Below are 17,703 nucleotides of genomic sequence, written 5' to 3'. Positions count from 1 at the left end.
CACACACATATTTTGTTGTTGTCATTATGTAGGAGTCCTGGTGTGGAGCTGTTGGATAAATGCAAGATTGGTTTGAAGCACAATGTCAGTGGTGGATCAAGTCGCTCCTTGGAAACCCTATAATGGGTCACTATGAGTTGGAACTGATGTATATTTGTTGTTGTTAAGTTCCTTCAAGTGGGTTCCAACTCATAGCACACCTATAAAGGGTTTCCCAGGAGCAACTGATGAATTTGAACCACTGATTTTACAGTTCAAACTGATCTTGAGGTCCAGTGTATTATCCTGCTGTGCCACACCAGGACTCTCTCTCTCTCTCTTTCCCTCTCTCTCCTGTCTTGGTGTGGCACTGTGGGTTAATGTGCTGAACTTTAACGTCAGTTTGAAATGCAAGGTTGGTGGTTCAAACTAACCTGTCACTCCTCGGAAACCCTATACAGAGCTGCTATGGGTTGGAACCAACTCAACAGCACTTAACAATTACAGCTACACACACACACACACACACACACACATATAATCACATTGTCTGTGCTAATTTGTAAAGTTGTGATTACTGAACTCTTCCCTCTACCTGTTTTGAGAGTGCTTATGTAAAAATACCTTATGAAACATTTTGTTCTATCTTTACTGCAGGGACATTATTTTTTGTATTTCAGTGTCTTATCTATGATGTAAAAGCTGTCTTTTAATCAGATTGTATCAATTGTTTGGTGTATTCTTTCTGACATTTCAAATCATATAACTGATTAAGTATGCCTTAATTTAGTCAATGGTCAAAGAGCTCAGAACTAATTTTTTTTTTTTTTTTTTGTATACTTCTAGTGGGCCTTGAGGCATAGATTTTGTGTTTTATCTTCACGGCTATTTTTATTTTAGACCGACTATTTTTATTTTAGACCATTTTTGTAAAAAAAAAAAAAATGTTTGTGACTAAAGTGAAGGTTTTTACAGAGCAGATCATCAGTTTTGCATGTGACAAATTATACACTTTGTTTCATCTCAATGATTACAATCCCTTCAATGTAACATCACTTAACCCACTTCCTCCCTGTGTATCTTGCTTTCATTCCTCATTTTCTAACCCTTCTGAAATTTGTCATTGGGTAAATGTTTCCTTTGTATCGCAAATGGTTGACCATTCTGTGGTGTGTGTGCCTCACTAGTGTTGTTGATCCCTCTATAGACCCATCTTGTATTGATATGGTGCTGTGGGTAAAGTCAGCTTGAACATCAAGGTCAGCAGTTCAAGCTCACCAGCTGCTTCTCAGAAATCCTATACAGCATTGATATGGGTCAGAACTGACTTGATGATATTTGATAACAACAATTGCTTGGCTGACAACTGGGCCACAGCCGTGAGTTCAGTTACATACTTGAAGGATGACATGTCTCTATTTGAGGAGTAAGCCTGGTCTTTTTTACTATTTTGAGTTTTGTTTCGCATTTTCTCACACTATATCCAGGACCTTCTAATGTGATTCCTTTCAGAGTGGTTGGCAATGGTAACTGGGCACCATCTAGCTCTCGTGGTCTCAGGATTGTGGAGAACAATGTTCACATGGTCTATTAGTCCATTGGATAGTTTCCAAGCACCTTCAGTTTTCACCACTCATCTTTCATCCAGATAGTGAGAGACCAATAGTTACACCTTAGAAGACCATTCATAAGCTTTTAAAATCCCACTTTCTACTCATCAAATTATGGTGTTAATCACTGTCTTTGTGGACTTTGTTCTGCCAAATTTCCATGGTACCCCCAAGACTACAGTTCTGAGCCCCCAGCCACACTGACTCATTGCCTCAAGGTGTTTGATAATGTCTAAGAAGTTTTCATATCTCTACCCCCAAATACTCTACCACATTCATGGATTTATTTACAACAAAGGTAAAAACCCAGGTACAAATATCATCTGTAGGTATACTCCCACTCTCCTTCCTATAACCCTTCAGACTGAGTGTCCATCATGCATCTACCATCATTGCAAGACTGTGTATATGAGTATTTACCTCTGTTTGCCTTTAACATTTGTATTCTTCCCCTGCAACCAACATTTTTTGCTAACAACCCTTGTTGTATATTGCCTTCCCACATCCAACTTAACATGTGTCTACCCTCTAGTCAGTGAGTCATACACCTCCCATCCCCCAATTGGTAACCATCAAAGAATGTTTCTTTTAGCATAAAAACCATTTATTGACTTTTTACAATAAATGTCTCATATAATATTTATACTTTTGTGACTAAGTTCACTCATTATGAATAGCAGCAAAATTTTGTTAGATATAGTTCCAAAAGATGAGCCCGTCAGGTTGAAAGGCACTCAAAATCAACTAGGGAAAAGAAGCCTCCTCAAAGCAGAGTTGACCATAGTAACAGGAATGGAGCAAAGCATTTGGGACCTGCATTTGCTGATGGGGCACAACTCAAAATAAGGAGATACTGCTGCAAATATCAATTAATAATTGGAACATAGTGTGTACAAAGTAAGAATCTAGGAAAATTGGAAATTATCAAAAATGAAATGGAACCTATAATTATCAGTATCCCAGGTATTAGTGACCTGAAATGGACTGGTATTAGCCATTTTGAATTGACATTCATATAGTTTACAATGCTGGGAATGAAAAATTGAAGACAAATGACACTGCATTAATTGTCAAAAAGAACATTTCAGGACTTCACTTGAAGTAAAAGCTCTCTGTGATAGGATAATACCCAAATGTCGATAAGAAAGACCACTTAATTACAACATTATTCAAGTTTATGCATCAACCACAAAAAACAGTTATGATGAAATTGAAGTACTGGACTGCTAACCACAATAATCACAAGAGCAGAAGTTCAAGCCCACCAGCCACTATCAAAAACTCCAAACAGGGTCCTTATGAGTCAGAAATGACTCAATGGCACACAACAACAACAATCTATTTCTTCAGTCTGAGAGAGAGCAAACATGCAATAAAGATGCATTGATAATTACTGGGCATTAAAATGCAAAGGTTGAGAACAAAGGAAGGATCAGTACTTGTAAAATATGGCCTTGGTAATAGAAATGAAGCTGGAGATCACATGATATAATTTTGCAGGACCAATAACTTATTTATTGCAAAAACTTTTTAAAACAACATAAAAGGTGACTATACATGAGGACGTCATCTCATGGAATATACAGGATTCTAACTGACTAACTTTGTGGGAAGAGATGGTGGAAAAGCTTAATATCACCAGCCAAAACAAGGTCAAGGGCAGACTGTGGAACAAACTATCATTGCTGTATGTAAGTTTAGGTTTTAGCTTAAGAAAAGTAAAGTCAGTCCACAAGAACCAAAATATGACCTTTAACATATCCCACCTGAATTTAGAGACCATCTCAAGAACATATTTGATACATGAGACACTAATGACCAAAGACCAAAAGATTTATGGGATGACATCAAGAACATCACACAGGAAGAAAGCAACAAGTCCTTTAAAAAACAGGGAAGAAAGAAAAGCTCAAAATGAAAGTCAGAAGAGATTCTCAAACCTGCTTAGATGCTAAAGCAAATAGAAGAAATGAGAAAGTAAAAGAGCTGAACAGAAAACTTCAAAGGGCAGCTCAACAAGACAAAGTCAAGTACTATAATGAAATGTACAAAGACCTAAAGTTAGAAAACCAAAAGGAAAGAACACATTCATAATTTCTCAAGCTGAAAGAACAAGAAAGAATTCAAGGCTCAATTTACAATATTGAAGGATTTTATGGACAGAATAATGAATAATGCAGAAACCATCAAAAGAAGATGGAAGGCATACACAGAATCACTGCAGCAAAAAGGAATACTCCACATTCAACCATTTCAAGAGGTAGCATAAGAATCAATAGTTCTGAAGGAAAAAATCCAAGCTTCACTGAAGGCATTGATGAAAAATAAGACTCCAGAAATTGATGGAATACAGATTTAAATCATTCAATAAACGGATACAGCACTGGAGGCATACAGTCCATCTTTGCTAAGAAATTTGGAATATAGCAACCTGGTGAACTGATTATAAGAGATCCATATTTGTGACCATTCCAAAGACAGCTGATAAAATGGAATGTGGAAATAATCAAGCAAAATCATTAAAATCACATCCAAGTAAAATTTTGATGAAGATAATTCAAAAAAAGTTGAAACTGTCCACCAAAAGGGAATTGCCAGAGAGAACAAACAAGATGGCATAGAGGGTAGATATGCAGTGAGGAGTTCTGTCAGCAACAACACAGAATACCAGACTAATCAGGCTTAGGGATGGTGCCAGAACTATGAATCACATATAAAGGAATATTTAGAAAGTTAGAAGGTGTAGAGCTAGGGGAATTTGTAGCAGAAGAAAGGAATCCATTGCTTTATAATGCAAGACACTCAGCTGCTCCCGGAGCCGCCATCTTGGGAGAGACCAAGCAGGGGAAGGATCAGAGCAGCCATGGACACTTGACAGAACCATGGGGATAAAAGTGTGGACATTCTCTTTTTTGTACCTGTACATTGGTCTCTTGCTATCTGTGAACCTCATTCTAGTGACTAGAGAGGGTACCTGAGCACGTGGACACCCCGCCCCCTCCCCCGGAGGGTTTTACTACGCATGCACACAGATCTCCTTGAAATATAAAGTGACAGTTTCCACTTATTATCAAATGGCAGTGCAAAATGGCCATAGCCAGCCCTAAACTGTTTATCACTAGGATAAAGGCCTCAAATGAGGATTGTGGAGCAGGAAGCCAGACTAAAAAGGAAATAAGCTGAAAATTAAATCCTGAGTTACATCACAACAACCAACAGGGGCATCTTGAAATTTCTCAGGAAGAAGAGTGAAAAGGGAAGCCCGTATCCTGATTACATCTACCTGGAGGCAATCAGAAAGCATAAAAAATACCAAAATACACTCCTGAATATGCCCAAAAAACAGAAACAGATGACCATATCAGCACATGTCCAGAAACAAGATAAAGTGCCTGAGGCAAATGAGCTGGAAGTAAACCTACACTGCATACCGGAAGATGGGCAGGCTTTGGAAATGCCTGAGAAGGAATTTAGAAAACGGATTATAAAATGTATCAAAACACTATATAATGGAGTTGAGAAAAATAAGGCAGAACTCAGGAAAGTGCTACAGGAACAATCAAATAAGATAGATACAACATTGGAAACAATTCAAAATCTACAGAAAGAGGTCAAAATGATTAATAATAGAATGTCAGAAATGGACAATACACTGAAAGGAAAAAAGGAGTAAAATTGAAGAGATAGAAGCCCAGAACTAATGAACAAGAAGATAAATATCTCAACACTACTCCGATAGAAGAGCAAGCACAAAAGAGGATAAAAAAAAATCTGAAGAAGGCCTAAGATTCATGTTGGACAACATGAAGAGTAATAACTTAAGAATTACCAGCATTCCTGAATAGGACAAATCACACCAGTCCACAGAGGAGATATTTGAAGAGCTTCTGGAAGAAAATTTCCCTAACATCCCCAAAAGCGAAAATATAAGCATTCAAGGAGTTCAACGAACCCCAGGAAGGATAGACCCCAAAAGAAAATCACCAAGACATATAATAGTCAAGCTCTCCAAATTCAAAGATAAGAAGAGAATACTGAAAGCAGCTAGAAAAAAGAGAAGTATAACATACAAAGGCAAGCAAATCAGATTAAGCTCGGATCTCTCAACAGAAACCGTGCAGACGAGAAGGCAATGGGGAGACAAATATAAAACCCTGCAAGAAAAAAAACTGACAACCAAGAATCCTCTACCCAGAAAAGCTGTCAATCAAATATAATGGTGTAATCAAAACATTTCAGGATAAACAGAAGCTAAGGGGTTTTGCCAAAGTCAACCCTGCTATGAAAAACACCCTAAAGGAAGTTCTGTGGACTGAGAACCAAAAAGAACAGACAACAACCAATGAAAGGTGTACGTGGCAGCATTACCCTGAACTAAATTGACAAATGGAAATGTCAAGAACAGAATAAAATGATAAGAACAGAGGATCTGGGAGGTCAGTCTATGAATAAAACAATTACAATGTAAAAGAAGGTAAACACAGAGGAACAGAGATCCAGATGGTGAGAAGGTCAGGTAGAATATGGGATAAAATAGACTACCTTAAATAGAGGGAAGAGTTAGTGAAATATAAGGTAACCACAATAGTGGGGTTGGGGTGCGAGGTCTAGTTTGGGTGTTGGGAAGGGCAATACAAGAAGGGGGAGGAGGTAGAAGAACAAGACAGATAGGGGAACACTGAAAAACATTTGCATTGCCTAGTGGGACAGAGGTAAATAGTGATACATTCTCAAACTTGGAACAACAGGACTTTGTGATACAGGGATCTAAGCATAGTTTGAAGAGGGGAAATAATACTAAAATGCTTGACTGTCTTATGAATATTGGTTTCCCTTGCCTACTGTTATAAAATAGACCCTTAAGTGGGATAGAAAGGAATGTTGGGAAACATGATTACAGAAAATTTGTAAGCCCATCTTCAACCTATAACTGATTGAAATACCTAAAAGGGGCTCTACAACTTGCCCAGTTGCGCATTAACCCACAGCACCACACTTATAGAAAAGACAAATAAATCATGACTACTCATGGAAGTAGCAACTCTAAATACCAACAGAGAGGGAAGGAATCTTCACATCAAGTATCAATGCTATCGCCTCTGTACACAGGGTAGATAGGGATGGACAATTTAGACATTGGCTACCTAAAATGAGGGTATGATAAAGGCACAATGTGACTGGCTTACAAGGTCTCAAGAGGGAGTTTAGTTTAAGAGTGTATGGGAAAAGAAAGACTCCCCACTGAATAGTTTTCATCTTGTCTAGATGGGTCTGGTGAAAAGAGATGGGGATAAGATTCGTATGATTCAATAGTGAATAATTGTTATCATGACAATTGCGAATATCACAATTGTAAAGGTGTTTTGTAACAAAAACAGGGTAGTGGTTAATCATCCAGCCCAGAAACAGAGGATCCTAAGTTCATCAAGGGAGAACAGCACAAGCAGAATGCAGGACCTTATCCAGAGAAGCAACAACACCAGAGATAGAGGCAGAGATGGGATCATGGAGACAGGGGAGCATCTGAGGACTCTGGATTCATGGGAAGCCAGGGATTAAGGGTTGGTGTCTAGGAGGCAGACTTGCAGAACGTGCCCTTTGGAGGTGTAAATTATTTTTACATTAGTGTTTTGTGTTTTTTTTTTTGTTTTGTTTTTGTTTTTTTAAGCTAAAGGGAATAGAGAGAAATATTGTTAACTGATGGAGGGAATTATAATCATTGTAATGAAACATGGTGTATGATTTGTTGTATATAAAACTGATGATCTGCCCTGTAAACTTTCACTCAATCCACAATAAAAAAATAAATAAAAAGGGGAATTGCCAGAAATTCAAGCTGGATTCAGAAGAGGATGTAGAATTAGGCATATCATTGCTGAGGCCAGATAGATCTTGGTCAAAAGCAGAGATAACTTGATAGATGTTTACTTGTGCTTTATTGACTATGTAAAGGCTTTTGACTGTGTGGATCATGACAAATTATATATACTATTAGAAAGAATGTGTGTTCCAGAACACTTCATTGTGCTCATGAGCAATCTGTACACAAATCAAGAGGCAGTTGTTAGAATAGAACAAGAAGAATGATTTATAGTCAGGAGAGATGTGTGCCAGGGTTGCATCCTTTCAACCAATTTTTCAATCTGTACACTGAGCAAATAGTTTAAGAAGTTGAATTATATGAAGAAGAACACAGCATCAGAATTGGAGGAAAACTCATCAACAAACTGCAATATGCAGATGACACATAGTGCTTGCTGAGGGTGAACAGGACTTAAAATCCTGATGAAGATCAAAACTCACAACTTGATCAATAAATAACAACATGATAAATGGAGAAAAGATTGATGTCAAAGATTTCATTTTGCATGCATCAACAATCAATATTCATGGAAGCACTAGGCAAGAAATCAAATGATGTTTTGCATTAGGTAGATCTGCTTCACAAGACCTCTTTAAAGTGTTAAAGAGGACCAAGGTGCGCAACATAATCTTGGTCCTGTGCCATCCTCACCATCATTTTAACACTTGAGCCCATTGCTGCTGCTACTATGACAATCCATCTCATTGGAGGTCTTCCTCTTGTTCCCTGACCTTCCACTTTATGAAGCATGATGTCCTTCTCCAGGGACTGGTCCCTCCTGATAATATGTCTAAAGTATTAGAGATGAAGTTTCAGCATCCTGACTTCTAAGGAGCATTCTGGTTGTACTTCTTTCAACATAATGTTGCTTATTCTTCTAGCAGTCCATGGTACTTTAATTATTCTTCTCCAAGACCATACTCAAATGCATCAATTCTTCTGTAGTCTTCCTTATTCATTGTCTAATTTTCACATGCATATAAAGCTATTGAAAATACCATGGCTTGGGTCAGGCCACCTTAGTCCTCAAACTGACATCTTTACTCTTGAATACTTTTAAAGAGGTCTTGTGCAGCAGATTTGCTTGGTTCAATACATTATTTGATTTCTTGGCTGCTGTTTCCATGAATGTAGATAGTGAATCCAAGCAAAATGAAGTCTTTGACAACTTCAATATTTTCTTCCTTTATCATGCATGATGTTATTTATTCATCCAGTGATGAGAAATTTTGTTTTCTTTACGTTGAGGTGCAATCCATGCTGAAGGCTGTATGTAGATTTTGATCTGTAGCACATAGGGTTGCCATGCATTAGAACTGACTTAACAGCATCTGGTTTGATTTTTGATTTCATAATGTATTAATCCTGGTGTGGCACTGTAGGATAAGCACTGGACTGTGAAAAACAAGGTCAGTGGTTCAAACCCACTGACTGCTCCTCATAAAACCTGTACAGGGTCACTAGAGTGGGAATCAACTCAACAGCACCTAACAACAACAATATATTAGTCAAGAGAGACTCTATCATGTTGTATAGTGATTATGCAACAAACCCAGCAACAAACCACCCAACTTCTTAGAAGTTTAAATAAAAACAAAAAAGTTGCCATTGAGTCTATTCTGACTCATTGTAACTCATGCATGTTAGAATACAACTGTGATCCATAAGCATTCCACTGGCTGAAGTAGATTGCCATCGGAAGTAGATTGTTGTTGTTAAGTGCCATCAAGTTAGTTCCAACCCGTAACTACCTTGGATAGAGTTTCTGAGGAGTGGCTGGAGAACTTGAACTGCTGACCTTGTGGTTCAAACGGCTTTGCAGTCTGGCGCATTAACCCACAGTGCCACACCAGGACTCCAGATTACCAGACCTTTATTCTAAGATACCTCTGAATAGATTTGAACTGCCAATTTCTTGATTAGCAACTTTGCACATTAGCAACTCCTAGAGATTTAAATTCAGAGGTTTATTCCTTGTTTAGACTGTATTTTTTCATGAGTTCTCAAGGAGGCTCTTCTTCTCACTTAGACAAAGAACCACGAAGGCAAAATAAGTATCATCTGAAACATTTTTGGTTGCTATGCCAAAATGTAAATATCTCTTAAGTGATCTCAAAATGACAATTTAATACTTAAGTCTAGAAATGGCTCGTGCCACTTTCACTTGCAATTGATTGGCATACAAATCTGCAACCACAAGAAAGCCAGGAAACACATTTTTGCCATTTGCTTAAATGACCTCAAGTATTGATATAGACAGATCAATAAAACAGAATAGAAATCTCAGAAATAGACCCAAATATATGCAGACATTTGATATAGGATATAAGTGGTGTGGTGTAGAAAATGATTTAGTATGTATTTTCTTATCTTACGCTTTGTAAATCCCAGCCATAACTTTTTCTTACGGGCCTGGGTCAGAGACTGGGAGAAGATGCTGATAGGATTATGTGATTTAGTTGTGAGTGGTTAACAGAGGTAAGTGTGTTTATAAAAACACAGAATACTACTGTGTATAAAATGAGCCATCTCAGAAGCAGGAAGGAGTAATCTCACTACCATCAAAGAAGAAGAAACAGGAGTAGAGTATGTCCTTGAACCCTGAGATTCATGTGCATTGAACCACCTCAACCTAGGGACAGAAAGCTGAGACCCTGGAGAAGTGGTATATAAGCAGCAACAGCAAAACCAAGAATAAGGACACAAGACAGAGTGGTGATCTTCCCAGCCCATGAAGCAAATAAAGCTGAATGAATACAGGCAGGTGGCATGCTCACATAACATGATATTTCCAGGTACTTAATAGCAGGAACTAGGTTTGCTGACCTACAGAGCTAGAGCCAATAGCCTTCTTGGCTGAGGCCTTTAGTGAAGTGTTGTGTCCTGTGGGCATTTACCAGCAGAGCTAAAAGAGCTTTGTAACATTGATGAGGCAAAGAGAAACCTTCCTATGGGAATGGCTTAGAAAAGCCTGTTTTGACTGGAACAACTGTGCCTTATGCATTTCTGACCCTGAATTGTTACTTCACTAATAAACCATATATTTTTAAAATAAATTGTCTGAGTTCTGTGTGGCCATTGCAATGAATTATCAAACCCAGATGAAAAGTAGTAGAGTATGCAGGCAAAGGAATGGTTGGTGTTATTAATTTTGCAAGTGGCATTTCAAATAAATGAGAAAAATAAATGAAGTATTCAAATTATGGCATTTGAATATTTTAAATCAATAATTTAAATCATTAAATATAATTAGTAATATCATCTAATCCTTGTTATTGTTGTTAGGTGCCATTGAGTTAGTTCCAACTCATAGCAACCATTGCACAACAGAATGAAACACTGCACAGTCCTGTGCATCCTCAAAATTGTTCTTTGAACCCATTGTTGTTGACATTGTCAATAAATCTTGTTGAGGGTCTTCTTCTTTTTCCCATCCATGGCTGATTACAACATTGAGCATGCATGTGAAATGATTCTGACAAATAGATACACGACAGTGAATTATGTGGCAAATCATTTGCAAATCAGCCATGGTCCTGTCTTTGAAATCATCCACAATAGACATGGGTTTCAAAAAGTTTGTGTGAAACAACTCACAGAAGAACACAAACAGAAGTCTGCAAACAAAATTCGGACCGATACTAGAAGGAAGGTTAAAGTTTCTTAGAAAAAAATCATTACTGGTGATGAGACATGGATTCATCACTACAAGCCTGAGAGTGAATAGTAGAGTATGGAATGGAAACATCCTCAGTTGCCGACCAAGAAAAAGTCAAAAAGTCAACTATTAGCTGCTTACATTTTTCTGGGATTTTAAGTGCCAGTATCAGAATACTACCAGGGAAAGGATTCAGCAATCAACAGTGCTCCTTACGGTGACATACTCACTGAAGAGCTGAAGACTAAACTTCAGATTCAGCACAAAGGAGTACTATCCAAGGGCATTGTAATTTGCTTGACAATGCATGTCAGTAAACCTCTGTCCACACTGTTGACATGGCAAAAACTTCATTTTGAGGTGTGAAAGCATCCTCCCATAGTCCTGATCTTGCTCCTTTGGACTTTCACCTGTTTGGTCTCCTGAAAGCAGTCCTTTGAGAACAAAGACTCATCTTTTTTTTTTTTTTTTTTTTAATGTTTTATTATGAATTGGGTGAAAATTTGTAAAGCAGATTAGTTTTCCATTCAATAATTCAAACTCATTTTGTTTCATATCATTGATTACAATCTCCACAATGTTATCCCACCACCTCCCTGGGTTTCCTGTTCCCATTCTTCCTTCGCTCCTAACACTTCTGAACTTTCAAATTGTTGATTCCTTTTTTTCTATTCTTTTTAAAAACTTTTTATTGTGAACTGGGTAAAGATTTACAAAGCAGATCATCAGTTTTACGTTCAACAATTCATACACATTTCATTTAATCTTATTGATTGAAATCCCCTCCACGTAAAATTATTTATTTCACTTCCTCTGTGTTTCCTATTTCCATTCCCCCCTCTTTCTTAACACTTGTGAACTTTTTCCTTGAGAAAATGCTCCTTATTGATCTTAAATGGTTGATTCTTCTAAGGTGTGCAGATCTCACTAGTATTATTGTTCCCCTTATAGACCTGGTTATGGTTTGTCTGAAGTGGAGCCATGCGGAAGAGTTCAGTTACAGAACTGAAGGGAGATGAAGGCCCATAGTCTCAGGGGCTGCACAAGTCTCTAGCTGACCAGAGCCTAGTCTTTTTATGGTTTTGAGTTTTGTTTCACATTTTCCTACTACTCTATACAGCAACTTTTAGTGTGAACCCTTTCAGAGTAGTTTGTTGTGGTAGCAAGGAATCATCTCGTTCTTTTAGTCTCAGTGACATGGAGACTAATGTTTGTATGGTCCATTGGACTATTTGTTTCCATGCATCTTCAGTTTTCTTGACTCTTTTATCCTCCACACAGGGAGACTAATAGTTGCAAAAAACCTATATTCCATTTTTTAAAACACTGTACCAGTATTCTATGCTTCTAATAACAAATGGAATAATACAGTAAAAACATGTATAAAAGGCAACACTAATTATTTCCCACTTAGGCCTCAATATCATCATTCAATGTCACTACCCTCAGGCAATCAATTTTAATATTTTGCTAATATACATGCAAATATATTCAGCTATACCAGGGATTTATTTTTGTTTTATTGCCAAAACTCAATCATACTCCATACAATGCTACATTTTCACAGATTCAATATTGTCTGTGTCTCATTGTTTCATAACTACCCTCAATCCTTCCATGCTTCTTGACTTAAGCTTTTTTTGTGGAATCATCATATGTAATATCATATGACATAGATCATTATTAGTAAATAAATGTCTACTAACATTACTGCAAGTTAGTAGATTCCCATATATTGTGATATTTTTCTTATTTCTTTATCCCCTCTGGCCACCCCACCCCCACCCCCCACATACACACATTATCATATATGGAAGAGTTCTTTCTATATAGGCTCAGTTCATTTTTTATTGGTCTTCCAATTTGTATTATTTATTTATTTATTAGCATAATTTCCTATCATCTTACACTATTCTCCTTCTCTTCTGTCCTATCCCCCTTTGCCTCCAATTTGATGCATACTTTCATTATATTTCTCTCCAGACTCACAATTACACATAGATTTAAAAATCATTGTTGGTTTTGCACAAATGAAATGTACTATATACACTACTCTTGTTTCTTAGTTTGCTCAGGCAATAATTGTTATTTGTTGTTGTCCAGTGGCTGTAACTCATGGAGACCTTATATGAGGGCTTCAGAAAATTCTTGGAAATTTTCTATTATTATTTTTTTTTTATCTTTCAAAATTTTATTTAAATGCAACCATTCAGAATGAATTTTAAATCTTATTGAAAGCAGTCACATCCATGGACTGCACATAGTCTTCAAAAGCAGTGATCTGTTCCTCCAGCATATCTGTGCCAACTTTATCATCTTCAACCACACACTGTATTTGAAGTTTTTTTAATTCCATATCCCACTGGAACGAGCTTAGAAAAGCCCCAGACCAAGCCGTCTGCTTGAATGCTTCTAACGCACTCTTCCAATTTGGCCATGTCTGTCTCAGCATCCCAAGGTTTCACATCAAGTAAGATGGAAGACTTGGCAACAAGCGCAGGCTTTTTGGCTTTCTTTGACTCGTATTGTGCAAGGTGATCTTCTCTTAGTCTCTTTGCTTCTTCACTTTTCTCATCATCATCAGATCCAAAGAGATCTATATCATCATCATCCTTACTGTCTGCAGCTCCACTTCCTGTCATGTCTTCCACATTAGAGGGCCCATACTTGCCCAAAGCTTTCTTCACTCCTGGCAAGCTGGCCTTTTCCTTTTTTTTAAGGTTTTTATTGTGGATTGAGTGAAAGTTTTCAGGGCACATCATCGGTTTCACATTCAAATATTCATATACCTTGTTTCATTACACTGATTATAATCCCCTCCACATTACAACAGTTAACAGAGTTTCTCTCTATCCTTTTTAGCCTTTTTTTTTGGGGGGGGGGCTGGGGGGACTTTGCCTTTTTGGAATTTACATTCTCGGCTTTTAGGGAAGGGTTTTACATTTATCTGTGGGTATCCAGGGCTCATGTATGGAATTACTAACCAGCATAACTGAATAATCAGATAAGGGACATTTTGCTATGTGTACTAGGTGGCTAAAGTCTGATCCTCAGAGCCTATGGTTTGGATGGTCAGCAATGCTTGGGCCCACAGGGTCTTGAACTCCTGACCGGGTCTGCACAGTCTGCATCAGATTCCCCCTTATTTATTATTTGTTTAAGGGACGTTGCCTGTCTTAGGTGGTCAGTGCGAATTCCTCAGTCTTAACCCGTTATCGAAACTCATTGCAGCATGGCAATGGCTCTGCAAAGACTCATCTTTGATGAAGAAATAAAAACAGTAGTACATTTGTAGCTTGAAGCTCAGCCTAAAACCTTTTTTAATAAGGGAATATGAAAGCTTATTGACAGATGAACAAAGTATATTGAAAAGCAAGGATATTATATGGACAAAGTATATTGAAAAGCAAGGAGATTATGTGGGAAAATTATGTATTTGTCTTTACTAAAAGTTTATTAAAATAAATTCTACAGCCAGAGTGCAGCTGGTTTCTGGCTCACCCTCATATAACTACGTCCAGAGTATAGCTTCTTGAGCCACACTGCTAGGGATCCAGTCCTGGTTTGCCAATGACAATGGGAGTGACACTGTGAACAACTTAGTGCTTCATAGGATTGTTGCTGAAAATTAAGTAGGTCTTAATTAATGGAGTCCTGTTGTGGCACTGTGAGTTAATGTGCTGAACTGTAAGATCGGTTTGAACCCACAAGGGTCAGCAGTTCAAACTCACAAGCCACTCCTTGGAAACTCTATGCAGGGTCACCATGGGTCAGAACTGACTCGACAGCACTTAACAAAAACAACAATAATTTATGCTTAGGAGTCCTGATGTGGCACTGTGGGTTAATGTGCTGAACTGTAAGGTCAGTTTGAACCACAAGGTTGGCAGTTCAAACTCACCCAATCACTCCTCAGAAACCCTATACAGGGCTGTTATGAGCTGGAACTGACTCAATGGCACTTAACAACAACAAATTTATGTTTAGTTCTTAGAACTGTGCCTCGCTGGCATATCATCAAAACTATTGTTTTTACAGTTAACTATTATGTGATTAATTTTAATATATAATTTTATTATTATTTAATTATCTACAGTTAGTCAGTGGAGTTAACTAGTAGTTAAGGCCAAATACCCAGTAGATAGATAAGTAAGGATTTGCAAAGACAAAGTTCCATTAAAGAAAATAGTAATTTTCAACTTCACTCATAATAACAGAGAATCCTGGTGTGGCACTGTGGGTTAATGTGCCAGATTGCAAAGTCATTTGAACTGCAAGGTTGGTGGTTCAAGCTCAACAGCTGCTCCTTGGAAACCCTATAAAGGGTCGCTATGGGTTGGAACCGACTCAACGGCACTTCACAACAACAACATAATAACAAATTGAAAGTTCAATTAAAATAACAATTTTGATCTATTATACTGACAAAGATTTAAAAAGTTGAATAGCACACTCTGTTGGTAAGTAGGTTCAAAAGCAGGCAGTGTGATTTGGCAACAAAGATCAAAATACATATGTACATACTTTGGGATCAAGTAATTCCAAGTATAGGAATTTATACCTCAGGTAACTTCTCTTATGTGAATAAATAGATACAACTAGCATTATTAACTCCAATATTACAACTGTTGTTCACCAGTAGCAGACTGAATAAATAATAGTACATCCATAAAATGGGATGGATACTTGTTGCTGTTGTTAAGTGCTGTCAAGTAGGTTCCAACTCACAGTGACCCTGTAAAGGTTTTCTGAGGAGCGGTTGGTGAATTTGAACCACCAACCTTGTGATCCAAACTGACCTTGTGATCCAGTGCTTATCCTACAGTGCCACACCAAGATTCTGGGATGGATACTATATTACTTTAAAATAAGTGAGAACTTTATGTATTCATCTGAAAAAGTTCAGATATTTTGTGCAAGTTTTAAAGAGAAAGGAGAAGAAGAGAGTGGATAGTATAGTATGTTTTCATTACTACAAAGGAGGAGGGAATAATATATATTTGCATATACGTAATGAAATCATCTGGAAAAATACAAGAAACTGATAGCTGGTATAGAGAGAAAAAATATTTTTTGGTATTAAATGAGAGAAATTTTTTACTATCTATGAGATAGCAGATGAAATACAGAAGGATTAATAACCTTACAGAATCGGTTTGGAGCAGCAGTCAGTGAAAATAAGGTAGCATAACATTATGATTGTATCCTTGTTTATTGTTGCTGTTGTCCTTAGTAATCATCAAATGAACTTCAATGCATGGTGACCTTTGGAATGATAAAACAAAACATTGTCCCGTCTGCACCATTTCATGATTCCATGTTTGAGTTCACTGTTCAATTACTGTGCCATTCCATCTCACAGGGGTTTCCTCATTTTTGTATGAAACATGACATCACATGATTTCCTGATGACATGTTCAAAGCAAGTGAATTGAAGTCTTGCCATTCTCACTTCTAAGGAATATTCTGGTTGGATTTTTTCTAAAACTAATTTCTTCTGGCAATCCAAACTATACTCAATAGTTTTCATTAATTCTTCTGTTTTTCTTTTTCCCTTTCATGTGCATAGGAGGTGAGTAAAAAGACCATGATTAATTAGATGCACCCTAGTCATCAGAGTGACAATTTTTTTTATTTGCAGCAGATTTGTGTGATACAATAGATTGCTTGATGTCTTGAAAGCTATTTCCTAAGACATTAATTGTTGATACAAGAAAAATGAAGTCATCGACAACTTTAATTTCTTCTCTTTTGTGTTTTATTCATTCAAGATATTAATTATACCAAGGGCTTCAAAAAGTTCATGGAAAATGGAATTAAAAGATAATGGAATTTTTCCAAGAACTTTTTTGAAGTCCTCTCATATCTTGGACTTATGCTTTTTTTAAGCTAAAAAAGGTTGAACAACAGCTTGTCAATATAGTGCAATGTAATATGTATCCCTAAACATTGTAGGAGGTTGAGTCAAAAATTATCCACACTCTGACTGTCAAATTTATTTTAATCAATTTCTAGAAAAGACAAATACACCATTTTTTTAAAACATATTCTACTTGCTTTTCAATATACTTCGTCCATCTGTCAACATGGTTTTGTATTTATTCCCTTATACAAACATGTTTTAGGCAAAGCGGCAAGCCATGAATGCACCACTGTCTTCGCTTCATCAAAGATGAATCTTTGTCCTTGAAGGGCTGCCTTCAGGGGACCAAACAGGTGAAAGTCCAATGGAGCAAGATCAGGACTACAGGGAGGATGCTTTCACATCACAAAATGAAGATAACAACACCATTGGATAGCAGTCCTCTGCACTGAATCTAAAATTTAGGCTTAAGCATTTTCTTCGGATATCTGCCCAAATTTTTTTTGTAGATGTCCAAACACTTCTGTTTATACTTTTCCATGAGTTGTTTGTGTACACATCTTGCACAAACTTTTTGAAACCCATGTATGTCATAGATTATTTCATAGGCAAGACCATGGCTGATTTGCAAATGATTTGCCACATAATCAGCTGTCACCTGTCAATCCATTGTCACCTGTCCATTCAATACAATTAATTCATATGCACACTCAGTGTTGTTGTCAACCAT

At 37.2% G+C, this 17,703-nt stretch overlaps 1 pseudogene across 1 annotated transcript; it reads right to left on the bottom strand.

Moving 5' to 3' along the window:
• Positions 1–13,288: 13,288 nt before the first annotated feature.
• On the bottom strand, positions 13,289–17,703 carry LOC102831254 (annotated as a pseudogene). Its single transcript, XR_438746.1, has 2 exons — positions 17,650–17,703; positions 13,289–13,818 (listed from the first exon to the last, which is right to left on the bottom strand). The product of XR_438746.1 is annotated as an elongation factor 1-beta-like (transcript).

Source organism: Chrysochloris asiatica, unplaced genomic scaffold, assembly GCF_000296735.1.
Source record: "Chrysochloris asiatica unplaced genomic scaffold, ChrAsi1.0 scaffold00122, whole genome shotgun sequence".
NCBI lineage: Eukaryota > Metazoa > Chordata > Mammalia > Afrosoricida > Chrysochloridae > Chrysochloris > Chrysochloris asiatica.
This window is presented reverse-complemented; position numbering and strand designations above follow the sequence as displayed.